This window comes from Xenopus laevis, chromosome 9_10S (assembly GCF_017654675.1).
Source record: "Xenopus laevis strain J_2021 chromosome 9_10S, Xenopus_laevis_v10.1, whole genome shotgun sequence".
NCBI lineage: Eukaryota > Metazoa > Chordata > Amphibia > Anura > Pipidae > Xenopus > Xenopus laevis.
The window spans coordinates 40,296,616-40,311,497 of NC_054388.1; the positions used below are offsets into that span (position 1 = coordinate 40,296,616).

The following is a 14,882-nucleotide window of genomic DNA, read 5'->3' on the forward strand; positions in this document are numbered from 1 at the left end:
CTCTAACCGCATAAGCTCTGACAATCGTGGAACAAATCCACTTGGCAATGGTAGCCTTGGAAGCCCTGGTTCCTCCCTTAGGACCGCTGATACTCTTGGTGCACTCTAAATAAATCTTGAGTGCACGAACTACATCCAGAGTGTGTAATTTACTCTCAGATGAATTCTTAGGCTCTGGGCAGAGCAATGGTACGACTATATCCTGATTAATGTGATATTCAGAAACAACCTTTGGTAGGAAATCCGGGGTCGGACGTAATACCACCTTGTCCTTGTGAAAGATGGTGAATGAAACTTTACACAACAATGCAGCTATTTCGGAGACTCTGCGGGCCGAAGTGATGGCCAGTAGAAAAACCACCTTTTCAGTCAGTGATGGCAAGGGGATCGTGTCTAGTGGTTCGTAAGGGTCTTCTTGAAGCACAGACAGAACTAAATTGAGATCCCAAGGGGGTACTGGAGATCTGTAGGGAGGCACGATCTGTAGGTGCGAGGGGTAGACGATAGACCAAAGGGGAGGGCGACGAACTGCCAATGTTGGCTGTCTACAAAAAATCTGAGGAACTTGTGATGGGATGGGTGGATGGGAATGTGGAGGTATGCATCCTTGACGTCTATTACTGTCATGAATTCATTCTTCTCCATGGAGTTGAGAACTGATTGAATGGACTCCATCTTGAAGTGACAGTGTCTGACGAATGGATTGAGAGACTTGAGGTCTAGTACAGGTCTTAGGGAACCATCCTTCTTGGGTACGGTGAAGAGATTGGAATAGTATCCCTATCCTTTGTATGCAGCTGGAACTGGTTGGATTGTTCCCGCCGCAGCGAGGTTTTGAACAACCCGCCCTGTTGGACGGATGTTTGGGAAGACGGGATATGAAAAATCTTTGGGGTGGGGGTTGAGTAAATTCTATGAGGAGGCCTTGCGATACCACTTGTAGGACCCACCGGTCCTTTATCATGTCTGTCCACACCTCCCGAAAGGATTGGAGGCGTCCGCCTACTGAAATCTCTTCGGGGGTGGGCACCCCTTCATGCTTTGCTGGGTTTGTCCTGAGAGGGCTTGGACGAACCCCTTGAAGGCAAGCCGCTGGGTCGTTGTTTCTGTTGAAAACGGGAACGGAAGTTGGAATTGGTCTTCTCCGTGTGATTCTTGTGCCCTTGAGTCTGGCGAAAGGGGCGAAAAAAGGGTCTTCTCTTAAAAGTTGTTCTCCTGTTTCTGGTCTGAGGGAGTAGAGTACTCTTACCACCTGTAGCCTGAGATATTATCTTGTCCAGTTCCGCACCAAAGAGGAGCTTCCCTTGGAAGGGGAGGCTGAACAAGGATCTTTTCGAGGTCAGGTCCGCCGAACAAGTCTTCAGCCAGAGGAAACGACGGGTGGCAATTGATTGAGCTGAGGCTTGGGCCACCATCTTTGCTGCATCTAAGGCTGCATCGCAGATGTAGGTAGTCGCGTCATCAATCTGTGAAAGAAGATTGTCTGTCACTGGGTCTTCAGAACCTATCGACTGAGCTGCTTGTTCAACCCAAACTTCCATGGCCTTAGCTACCCAGGCAATAGCGAAAATTGGACGAAAAGCAGTACCCGTCGCTGTGAAGGTAGATTTACAGAAACCTTCTAGACGTTTATCAATGGGATCCTTAAACGCTGCAGCGTCAACCACGGGAATGGTAGTATTCCTAGACAGTCTGGAAACAGGTGGGTCCACCATTGGAGGTGATGCCCATAGTTCCGTGCACTCCTGTGGAATTTGAAATTTGAACCCTGTGGTCAGGAGTCTTCCATTGTGACTTGATTATCTCTTCTAATTGCTCATATGCTGGAAATATGGACGAACTCTTCTTTTGTCTCTTAAAGATATTTTTGGCGGGTTCTACAGTGGAAACGGTATCTTTAATGTTAAGGGTAGAAATTACCGCCTGTATGAGGCCCTCAACCTCCTTTTGTGTTCTAGGCATATCTTGTTCAGGATCTAGTTCCTGATCAGACTCTTCCTCTGACCGTAGTTGTCCGTCCTCATCGGAGGGGGACATAGCTTCCCTTGGGGAGTCAGGAGGGGAGGTTGTGGGACACTTAGAGCCTGAGGGTCTACAGTCAGTCGCAGTTGGCTGTGACAGGCGTTCTAGGACCTTGTCTAAAGTCTCGGGTATGCGGGCCAAATTTTGAATGCCTGCGAGTGAGAGGGACAAGGCCTTAACTAATTCTGATTCTGTAGTGCCAGAAGAAGGGAGGATCTTGGGACTACAGTCCACACACACAGACTCAGCCAAAGCTGTGTGAAATTTGGCCTTACACACCATACAAGTCAAATAAGAGACCTGATTGGTCTTACGTGTTTGAGCTGAGGATTTGGGTATCCTGGGCTCTTCAGTTTTGTCTGCCATATTGCTCCAAAATAATTGTATTTTTTTAACTATAGCTTTAAGAGAAGGTGGAGACAGGGGATACCCTTGGTAGTGTTGACAGGCAGATCTTGACTTCTAAGATGTGCTCTGTTAAGTAAGAGAGAAAGAAGGGGGGGGAGAGTGAAAGCTACAATGAGATTTCCTCTCTTGAAATTCCCCACCTATCTTTCCCACAGAGAAAAAACTGAAGAAGAGGCAAACAAGAGGCTTAGTAAGAGTAAGATGTTAAAAACCTGCCTGTAGATTATCTGCTTGCTACAAGCGCAGGTCGCACAAAAAATGTAGGATCTCAGGGGGCAGTGTGCAGGAGGAGTGCTGCTCCGATAACCCCGTTGTAGAGAAGTGCCCCGGGTAAAAAGGCGATCGGAGCGCCGCAATCAGTCTTGCTGGAATAAGCGCCGGAGCAGAGCATAGAGCGCGGATGTGCGCTGCCGTATGGAGGGTTTGCTGCTTAGCAGAAGGCGCGCAACTGGAAGTGCGCGTTGGGGAGATTGGCGCCTGGCGTGGGCGGAAGTGAGGGAGCAGAACGGCGTGAAGATGCGGGAACAGGCAGAGCGTTCGTGCCAAAGAACAGGGAAAAGGTACTGAAAGGCAGCGTAAAGAGAAAAGGCCAGAGAAGGTCTAAGGGAAGAATGTAGCAAAAGGAAGGGATAAAAGAACAAGCCGATTAAGGCACCCCCCTATTAAAGTTGTCCAGAAAAAAGTCACCCACCCAATGAGAGAGCTTGGGGGAGATAGCAAAGGGGCATCTGAGGGATAATAGATGAGGATATACTCACCAATTGTAGCCAGCTGACGATATGCCCTCTATGGTGTGTATGTGCCACCCTGAAAAATAAATATGTGCCTATAATATATTTTTACATACAGATTATATAAACCTATATATAAACACATATATGTATAGCACCAGAATATGGTGTATACCACTGGTGCAGCCTCCGTAGAGCGGGAATCCAGCGCAGGGGGATCTGGGAGCGAGCCTGCAGTCCTCCGTAGAGCGGGAAGGCTATTGGGCAGAGAAATACGCAGTCAGCTGGAAGGGCTCTTGAATGGATCATTGGCCCTTAATGTGGCATGATCTGACCAGAGTCCTTGATCACCTGCTCCAGCCACAAAAATTCATGTGTCTTCTCCTTCTGAGGACACTAAAGAAAACAGGAGGAGGCAGGGGATGAAGCCCAGAGCAGAGGAGGAGTCACAAGTTTACAAGTTAACAAGTTAGTGTCCATTCTCCAGCTGCAGGATCTTCATCCCCATGGTGCCTGTGTCCCCCAATTAGGCAAGAGAAATAGAGTATGTGGCAACATCATTTTCTCAAGACATTCCAAGATGATATTGTGTGTATAATCAGGAGAAAGTCTTTGGCCCATATCTCCAAGCCTAAACATCAAGGAAACTACATATATGTATTCATGTATGAAAGTCTTCAGGACATGCAGGTCTTAATTCTAAAAGGGAACTTTAAAACTGAACGGGAAAGGAAGATTTATGAATTCAAATGTATGGAGTTATTTAACACATTAAGACAGGGACTTAATTTAGGGTCAGGTTTCATGTCACACTATGTGACCTGACTGAATCCAGACTCCTGGACTATTTACAACCCACCCTAATTCATTGTATTGTCTCTACAATTGATCTCTATCTATCTGTAACTTCGTAATTTATTGCTCATGAACACCTTTCACTGATCTAACAGTATATATGCTGTGCCTTTCTAGCTTTCATTTGTATTTTGCCTGACGAAGGGGCCTTGGTGCTCCGAAAACTTGCATAGTTTGCATTTATTGTTAGCCAATATAGGTATCACTTCTACGATACTTTCGTTTTTTTTACTTGTTATTTTTACCTCTAAAGTTGCAACTAAATTATTTAATTACTGGGTGATAGACCAGTAACCCAAAGAGGTTATCACTTGTTAAACGGCACAAAAGGATGGACGTAAATAGTACTGAAGGCTTCTCATATCTCAGTAGACTTTTGGATTGCAACATGCCTATAGTACTGCACGAGCCTCATTCTTCTTTATGCTGAGTTTTGCATTTGGGCTTCTTAGTAACAACACCCACTGAGCCATACAAACAATGCTGTCCAAACCTCCTTACGTTTTGCACCTTATTTGGAGTATGCGTATATGTAACCACTGTGTAACTTGTCTCACTGAATTCCAACAGTAACCACACAACCTTTTGTCAGAAGAGTTTTTGTTACATTATTTCTGCTGTTAACGTCCTGCAGTCTCTGGATGAAAAAAGACCCAGAACTCCCAGTATAGACCTCAAATGCTTATCGTCAGTACAGCCTTGACAATGAAGCGTATAAATATCTGCAAATCAACACTATACCCTAACCCTACCCACATTTTCTTTTTCTTTTTTTTTTATGACCCAAAAAACAGATACAGCAGTTCTGCTCAACAATTAATCTTTAGGGCTACTTGATGCCATAATTAAGGAACAACTTTAAATGGTGGACTGCAAGTCACTAACCTCATATTGTCTGCGGGTGGCAGGCAAGTCAGGTATCTGGTCACTCCAGTCCTTTCACAGGCTCTTGTTCTGCTTCTCGCTGAGAAACATTAGTTCCTTGGTGCAGCCATGGAGGTGATTATAAAGACTGCCCAAATGTCGACTTCTCCAAGTGGACTCTTCCTTTTTTTTACATAAAAAGCAGGAAAAGGGATTGATGCTTGCAATTTAATACCCAACACTTGCAATACTGAGTATACCATGAGTTTGCCATTACATGGTTCATGTTAGAAAGTGGTGTTGGCAACAGTGTTATTCCATTTCTCTTACACACAGGAGCCCAGGATTCATTCAATCTTTAAACTGACAGTATTACATGCCATTTCCAGAAGGAATATGTATACGGCCATCCTGCTCAAGGCTTTTCTGCTGCTCTGCTTTTGGGAAGCACTTACGTGGCTGAATATGCTGGGGAATACTTACAGTATGCCAATACGATATACTCAACCTGCAGTAAAGTTGGTCTTAGGACACAGCAGATATGAAATTAGCCCTATATCAGCCCAAGCCCAAATACCAGCCCAAATATCAAAACCTCTGTGCAGATCCGGACTGGCAATCTGTAGGTTCTGGCAAATGCCAGAGGGGCTGCTATAAGGTGCCATAGAAAGTCAGCATTTAGTGGGCTGGTGGCGGCTGTTTGGGTCGATTGGGCCTGTGTGTTCCCGAAATTCCAGGGCTTATTTTAATTCTCAGTCTGGACCTGCCTCTGTGTCATCATGCAGTGATAAAGACTGTGTTCCTATCTCTCATGGTAGTCTTCCCTTGCACTAAGAGGGGACAGCTCTATGTCCTATAAATAAAATCTGTTTTAGTGATGTGCAGGTCAGGAAAAACTCAACCTACACCTGACCATAACCCGCAAAACCTTAACCTCCACCAACCCAAAACCCCAAATTGTTACCACTTTGGGACCTGAGTCCAAACCGTACCCACTACTTTTCTCTATGTAAACTAATTCTGTGTGTGTCTCTGGTTCCAAGTCAGGGAATCTTTGGGAGCAGGGGAGTTTACTTCCCCACTCTGACCTGCACCCAACCCAAACCAGAGATGGCTGCCCAAATTTAAAGTTGAACTCGCCCCAGCTGGAGGAAAACCCACTTGTCACAAGCATCAGTGGAAGGGACAAACATTATGTAACCATAGTTCCTGTCTGAGTCACTGCAGGCTCAATATCCTATATTTCCCTTTTGTTTTTTGTGACCCTACAATGGGAAGGATTAACCTTTTTAGGTATCCCCCCTAACTTTTCAAAAACAGAGTAGTAACTGCATTCTCCATGCAGGAAAGATTAAACTTTTCATAAGACTGACCTGTAGACTCCGATACTGGTTCTTAATGGCTGCATTGTCCTGTTAAAACACAATTAGATAAAAATAAAGATGATTAGACGTGGTTTCTACTAACTATTAATCCCTTTTATCTCTGTGCCAAAAAGCCCCTCTGACACCTTTATACAATTCATTGGTTTATCCTCAACTATTTCGTTTAGGAATCTGCTTTATTTTTGAGAGACATTACAGCATGAAATTTTGGATTTGCAAAGAATTAGTAATGTTGTCACATCCTAGCATGAATAGCAAGGCATAACAATACAGAGGGCGACAAATTGTTTTCATGCAACAGAATGTTGCAGGATCCCTACAACATGCATTCCATGTTTAGCAGCAGAAAGGTTTAAAAAAATCAAATAAAACTGATTTGAAAATAATTGCAATAATTAATCAGTGGAACACAGCAATGTGCATTTAGTAGAAGTGTTCCTTTACTTTAAGCATATTCTGGTGTAGGTGAGACATTAGATGTGCTGTGCCTAAGGCATGAGAATGAGATTGTTGATTAGATTAGGACCTTATTAGGACCTAGTTCTGCTGGGAATGGCTCTACTAACACTGTTGGATACTGTGGTAGCAAGTCTAACTCACATGCTCCATAGTGCTTGTTCTGCTCATGTATAATGTTGCACAAACCAATTTAAAACCATATATTCCTGCGGTGCTTCTGCTGCCCCTCTGACTGGGTCCCCACCACTTTTTGGTTCTGCAGCATAAAGTCAAAATCAAATGATCCATGTTGCTTATGCTGCTGCTATGACAAGGTCTCCTAGCTCTTGTGTGGCCCTCTAACATTAAAGGAACAGTAACATCAAAAAATTAAAGTGTCTTAAAGTAATTAAATATAAAGTACTGTTTCTCTGCATTAGTAAAACTGGTGTGTTTGCTTCAGAAACTCTACTATAGTTTATATAAACTATACTGCTGTGTAGCCATGGGGGCAGCCATTCAAGGGTCAGGTTACATAGCTGATAATAGATGCATTCTGTAGAATCCCATTGTTTTCTGTTACAGAGCTTATCTGTTATCTGCCAAGTATCCTGTGCCTTTTTTTCCTTTTTCAGCCCAAATGTCTGCCCCTATCGCTACACAGCAGCTTATTTATGTAGTATTCTTTATAAAACAAACACATAACTTTTACCAATGCAGGGCAACAGTACAATATATTTTATTTACTAAATGATTGATTTAATTACTTTGAAATGATTGATTTTTTTGGTGTTACTGTTCCTTTGCATTATATGGATTTAGTTCTTGTGAATTACATTGCAGCAACATTTATATATAATATAAACATGGTGCTCAGACTCTGCATATTTGCTTTCACCTGGTTGCGAATTTCATTTCCATACTCGTCGATCTCTCGCTGCAAGATATTGTGCTCTGCAACCTGCCGCTCAACCTCCGGCAGGCTGGGCCCATACTGTCCATTTTCTATTTCTTTCTGTAGAGAGAAGTGGGCAGAGATGTGAGAAAAAAATAACCATACAAAATGTCTGATGAGACAACACTTTTATATTAATTAAACACAATATACTCATCATTTGTGGATGGCATTTTTAGCTTTCTACACTTGTGCATTACTCCATAGATATCCACCCAAAAAACGTTTATGGGGCGAGAAAATGCATAATTCTAAAATATGTTCCAAAATCCATTCATTACACTTGTTCAGTGTTTCAAAGATATTGGGAATAACAGTTAAATGCAATATTTTTTCATCCTTTTCTGTAGTGTGACTCTGATCCTTGCAAAAATGTACCATTGTTAATTATCTGGCTTCTGCTTCATTTTTCAGCAGTGCATAGAATATAAACAGCCAGACAGATGAAGCAGCAGTTAAGGAGAGTATGCATGCTTGAGTGAGCAAAAGGGGTGTGATGTAGGTAACGGGCAGCCAAGGGTTGGCCTAAGGCAGGGGTCCCCAAGGGATTCTGTCATAATTTTTATGGTGTTGTTTTCATCTCTAATTTACACTGCAAATAATTCACTCTACCATGTAAAATGTCTTTCCTAACCTAACAAGTGTATTTTTTTTTAGTTGTGATATTAGTGCTGCTCTTATATTTACCAGGGAGCTGCTATCTGGTTACCTTCCCATTGTTCTGTTGTTAGGCTGCTGGGGGGGGGGGTGATATCACTCCAACTTACAGTGCAGCAGTAAAGAGTGACTGAAGTTTATCAGAACACAAGTCAAATGACTGGGGGCTACTGGGAAACTGACAATATGGGGCAGATTTATCAAGGGTCAAAGTCAAAATTCGAATTTGAATTTTCAAGGTTTTTTTAGTGGAATTCAGCTAGGGAATAGTTAAAATTTGATTCGAGTTTTTAAAAAAACTTGAGTTCGATTTTCGAAATTTATCATGTACTGGCCATTTAAAGGGGTTGTTCACCTTCAATGTACAAATCTTATGAAACCACTAACAATGCTCTCAATGTGTTAGAAAAACCATTTTCCATAACAAAAAGTAAAAATGCCATTGTAAAAGCTAATTTCTATACCTATTAACTCAGCCCTTCTCCTGTCTCTCTGACCAGTTTTCTGAAGTGATGGCAGTGGCCTATTTTGAACCAGACACACCAAGAACTTCCTATATGATGACATCATCATGCCCAGGCTTTGCCCTTACTTGTTTCCTATTGGATGTTGATACTGCCCTCCTCCTAGTAATTTATTGGGTGCTTGTGAACTGTAACCAGTCACATAATTTGAATGGTCATTGGTTGATTACTCAATTGTAATGGCAGAGGTTAACAGACGCAGCATATAAACAAACCTGCCTTGCAACAAACAATCACACAGCCATGCAGACAAATACTGCAGAAAAGGAAGGAGCAACATTGTTTGGCAACCTTTGGCATTAAGCATAATGTCACTTATTTACAAATTTGCAACAAAACCAGCACTGACTTGCTTAGAAGCGTATGTAACTTACACATCTAGCAGGGACAGTAGGGTTGCCACCTCACCCTTTTAAAACCAAACACATATGAAATCCACAGGCTGCATGGCTAATTATCAACTCATTTAGATGATGCAGACTGAACTGATTTCTGTGCAGCCATGTATCATGCATCTAAATGAATTGCTAATTAGCCATGCAGGCTGTGGATTTCATATGTGTTTGGTTTTAAAAGGGTGAGGTGGCAGCCCTAAGTGACAGGCAGAGCAGTGATGAGGGCAGGTAGGTTTTTTGAACATTGTGTGCGCTCTCCCGGGGGGGGTAATTTACCTAGGAAAACGATGCCTTTTTTAAGTGTTTAAGTGTTCCACTTCTGGAACAAGATTTAGAGCTCTAAATACCAAAAAATGAAAAAGTTATATTTTTCATGATATAGGGATCTATACCAGAAAAATATTTTACCTTTTTTATGAGGTAAATACACAAAATAATACATGGACCCCCCCCCCCCCCAAAAAACATAATATTTTTCTGGAAAGTACAAGTGTCATCTCCCATAGGGGCAAATTCACTAAGCCGCGAAGCGCCGAACGCTAGCGTTAATTCGCAAGCGTTTGGCATTTTCGCTATTGCGCAAATTCACTAACGAACGCTGGCGTAGTTTCGCTAGTGTTACTTCGCAACCTTACGCCAGGCGAATTTTCGCTAGCGACGAAACTACGCAAATTCACTAACTTGCGCAGTGTACTGAACGCTACCTTTTATGCTAGACTTCCTTCGCCACCTCAGACCTGGCGAAGCGCAATAGAGTAGATAGGGATTGTTTTAAAAAAAGAGAGATTTTTTTTCTAAGTCCCAAAAAACGCTGGCGTGTTTTCTACATGATGGGTGATAGGCTGAAAAAGATCGAAAATTTTTTGGGGCTCCCCTTCCTCCCCCCTACATTTCCTGACTCATGGCAACTTACCTAGACAGTGGGCACATGTGTAGGGCAAAATACAATTTTTATTTGCTGATTTGAAGGTTTTCTAGGCATTTGTAGTGCAGATACGTGTTCCTCCATTGAAATTTGAATTTCGCGCCGTATGCAAATTAGCCTTCGCTAGCGTAACTTCGCTTTATATAGCGAATCAACGCTAGCGCAACTTTGCAACCTTACGCTACCCCTGAGCGCAACTTCGGAGTTTAGTGAATTTGCGGAGCGCTGGCGAAACTACGCCTGGCGAAGAGCGGCGAAGTTGCGCCTGGCGCAACTTCGCATCTTAGTGAATTTGCCCCATAGTATCCGTTATAATCCAATAATTCAAATTTTTAAAAATGATTTCTGTTTCCTGTGTAATAATAAAACAGTAGCTTGTACTTGATCCCAACTAAGATATAATTAATCCTTATTGGAAGCAAAACCAGCCTATTGGCTTTATTTAGTGTTTACACCATTTTCTATTACTAAGATCCAAATTACAGGAAGATCTGCTATCCGGAAGACCCCAGGTCGCAAGCATTCTGTATAACAGATGCCATACCTGTACCTTGTACTTGATCCCAACTAAGATATAATTAATCCTTATTGGAAGCAAAACCAGCCTATTGGCTTTATTTAATGTTTACATGATTTTCTAGTAGACTTAAGGTATGAAGATCCAAATTATGGAAGGATCCATTATCCAGAAAACTCCAGGTCCCAAGCACCTTGATCCCCCATCTGCACAGTTGAAGTCTCTGCAGCACACAGCCCACACTCCCCCTCCCTCTCACAAACTTGTAACAGTTTCTCTTCAGTACCTGAATGCTGCTCAATTCTCCAGCACAGCCCAGCGCAGGAAGCAGTGGCAGATTGACAGCAGACATAGCCAATAGGGGTTAAGTTAGCTGCCAGTACAATGTGTGATGTCATATAAGGAAGAGGAAGTGAACACTGTAGTGTTTTTGGGGGTCAGTGACCCCCTCCCAGCACAGGGTCTGTGTGGAACTGAAGGATTAGTACAGGGACACTTCTGAGGTGAATATCTCTTGAACTGTACTTTTTCTGTTAACTATTTCTATGGAAAAGTTTGTTCTATTCATGTGAACTGTTAGATTTGTCAATTTGTTACAAAGGTGAACAACCCCTTTAAGAATTCAAATTCGACTATTCACAAACTTAAACATACTGAATTGCTGTTTTAGCTTATAGGAGACGTCCTGGGATCAATTTGGAGTTTGCAGCCTTCCTGAAAATCAAGAGTTTTTTTGGAGAAAAAACTTGAATTTGATTTAAATTCGATTCGAGTTTGAGGGTCGATCCCATTCACTGGAGTTTGAAAAATTCTAATTTTTAAATAAATTTCAATTGGTCATTTTTTCCCCCAGAAATTCAAGTTCATTCGAGTTTTCAGAAATCCGAGTTCATTATCAAGGGTCAAATTTAGAGTTCAGGGGAGTTTTTACAAACTCCCATGAACTCTAAATTTGACCCTTGATAAATCTGCCCCTATGTGTAGCCCCATGTCAGATTTCAAAATTAAATATAAAAGAATCAGTTTGCTTTTTTTGAAAAACAGATTTCAATGCAGAAGTCTGCTGAAGCAGCACTATTAGCGGATTCATTTTGAAAAAAAAACAGTATCCCTTTAAGGAAGCTTTACTTGACAGCACACCTAGTTTTTATGCAGTTAAAGCGAACCTCCAAGCCTGGAATAAAAAAATAAGCACCTGCTTTGAAGGCCACTAAGAGCAACATCCAAGGGGTTGGTGAGCAACATGTTGCTTGTGAGCCACTGGTTGGGGATCACTGGCCTAGGGGGTGCCCAAATTACATATATAAAGCAGAAAAAAATGTTTCCTGGCCTTAATTTTTTATTTTCTTATGTCACATACAAGATATGAAAAAAAATCCATAGACCACTGCATTTTTACTTACCTTCTTCTTGTCTAGGATCTGTGGCCAGGTTCTGGAGGGACAATATTAATTTTTTCATACAAATCCCTGTACTCTGCGCATTCGTTGGATACTGGAGATATTGAAAGAGGATATTGATGAGTTCAGTAACCCAACCACACATTTTGCAGCAATTTGCACACATTTTGTTTATATCTACTACATAAAAGTTATGAGTAACATGTGCAATGTATTATTCCTCATACATCTGTCCTTAGTGTTTAGGTCTAGCTCTAGATTTAGGTCTAGATAGTAGCACCGATGCCAACCCTACGTCCTCCCTATTCCTTTCCTTGTTCTTTCTCCAATCCAATTTACAATTCACAGTTCCAGAAATAGCAAAAGAGGAGCATAACTATACCTATACTCCCGTTGATCCCCAATTTCTTATTCCCACCTGCTCTTTTCACCCATATCCTCAACAGCTGCAAGTAGAATTGTGAATTGGTCCCATTCATCCTAAAGTTTTTTCTTTTGGGCTAAAAAGCTTCACCACTTTTACCGACAGGTCCTGTCTAGGTCCAGGGGCCCAGTTGCAGTCAAAACCATTACTGGTACAGCTGTGTGTTGAAAACCGTTGGGGCAGGTGTACACTGCTTAATAGAACTTTCTCTACCTGAGTCACAAGCAAAGCTTCATACTACATTTTGAGCCTCATAATGATTTTCTTGAAATCGTGTGCTGCTTGTTTATATGTGCCTTTGATTATTGTAACACTGTCTATACAAGGTGAGAATGCACAATTTTATATATTTCATGAGGTCATAGAACTTGCAAGGTTCCATATTTTTTTAGGGCAGAATGATACTTATTGAAGATTTGAAGATAAATATTTGAGGAAAATCTCATATGCTATGCTGTTTGAACCTGCCATCATTCTTACTCACTCTTGATTAATTTCTTGAGCCTGGGGGTGGCCATATTTCTTTGCCTTATCCACATCTAGAAAGAGATCCTTTAATAAAATCTCAGAATCTTTGAGTTTCTGTGCATTCTCCTGCTGGTACTGGAAGGCCTGCTTTGCAGCATAGTTTCCAGCATCCTAAGACGAAAAAAAGAAATGTTAGTTGCAGTCACTCTCCCTCAATACCAGGGGGGCAAACGGAAAGCAGGAAAAATCTGTGAGTGTTGCTTTTATTGGGATGGTTATATCCGGGGTGAGTATGATTTCAATCGTATAAAAAAGCATGGGTTCCTGGAAGGAAGGACATTGAATTGGTTTTTTGGTAGGATTTATGGAGGATAAGGAGGGCTATGCTGACTGTAAGTACAATGATTGTGACCCCAATTTCTTTTTATACCATATTCTAGATCTCAAGCCATTACTAAAGTTAACAGCAATACATACAGTATACACTATACAATAGGAGCCCATTTCTATTTTTTTTCATGAATCTCTAAAAATTAGTAATTTACTCTTTTTTTAAAAAAAAAAAGAAAAAAAAGCTCTTAAAATTCTGGATTTATTAAGTCTAAAAGCCACGAAAACCTCTAATACAAAACTTCGCCAGGTAAAAGTTGTTGAGGTTCTATAGGAGCTGCACTGATCCTATTGGGCTGCTCAAAGTCAATGTGGACTTTTAGAGTTGTTTTTTTTTCTCGCTAGGAATTGTCCAGAACAACTTGAATTTTTAGAGGGTTTCAAGGTATAAGTCTTTTTTAGCCGTCGTTTGTACTTTTTAAGATTTTTTAAGACAAATCTCACAACATTCATAGTTTTAGAGTTCATGAGTTTTGTCTTGATTTGAAAAACCCCCTAAAACCACTAAAATCCAACCTTTGATAAATCGGCCCCATCGTGTGGAAAGGAAAAACAATACCAGAAAAGATGAGCTACGCAATAGCAGATGAGTAATCTGATTTGTCTGTGGGTGACATTAAATAAAGATTTGCTAGTGAGTGAGTGACTTTGGTGAGGAAGCCACATGTAAGGGTAATACTGGAAGCACAGGTAAGACTCAGGTGATCGACCTTTCTACCTTTTTTAGCTTCTTGGTCTCTAGGATGTTCCTCTCCACCTGATCTGCATTCTTCTGCATGCGGTTGATCAGCAGTGCTAGTTCAGTGGCTGCCGCCCTACGATATTGACATGTTAGTGCTATTGATACATCAATCATATTGCTGCAATCTGCTGCCTCTCTTACCACCCAGAAGCCAGGAGGCCTAACAATAATGTAGCCATTGAGGGTCATTTATAAAGACTGGGCAAATTTGCACCTGGGCAGTAACCCGTGGCAACCAATCAGATGTTTGCTTTCATTTTTCAACCTGCAGCTGGTTGAAAAAAAGCTAATCACTGATTGGTTGCTATGGGTTACTGCCCCGGTGCAAATTTGCTGAGTATTTATAAATGAGCCCCATTGTGTTCTGCATCTTGAATGAGCATTCAGCATAGAGCAGATTCAGGGCCTATACATGCACTTTGACTGAAATAATCCATTGTGTGAAGGTAAAATACTGTATGTAAAAATACCCACAGAGGTTCTGATTTAATATGAGCACCAAATTGCACCAGCACAATTACACACAGAACTAACCAGGCTATTTTACTACTTTTATTTTATAACTTTTAGCAGCCTCATAAAAACGGGATTCTACGGGTATCTGCAATGGTGCAGTTTAAGGGGACCCGTCACCCAAAAAAATGATTCATAATCCTATTTTATCATATCAGTCAAGCAAAATGAACTTTAATTACACTGCGTAAATTATTTCAATCTTGATTCCATCAGTCTGGGAATTCATAATTATAACAAGCAGGCAGGGGCCATTTTGAGGACACTGT

General features: G+C 41.5%; 1 pseudogene; it reads right to left on the reverse strand.

Moving 5' to 3' along the window:
* Positions 1-14,882, reverse strand: part of LOC108705774 — a 37,620-nt pseudogene that overhangs the window by 19,842 nt on the left and 2,896 nt on the right.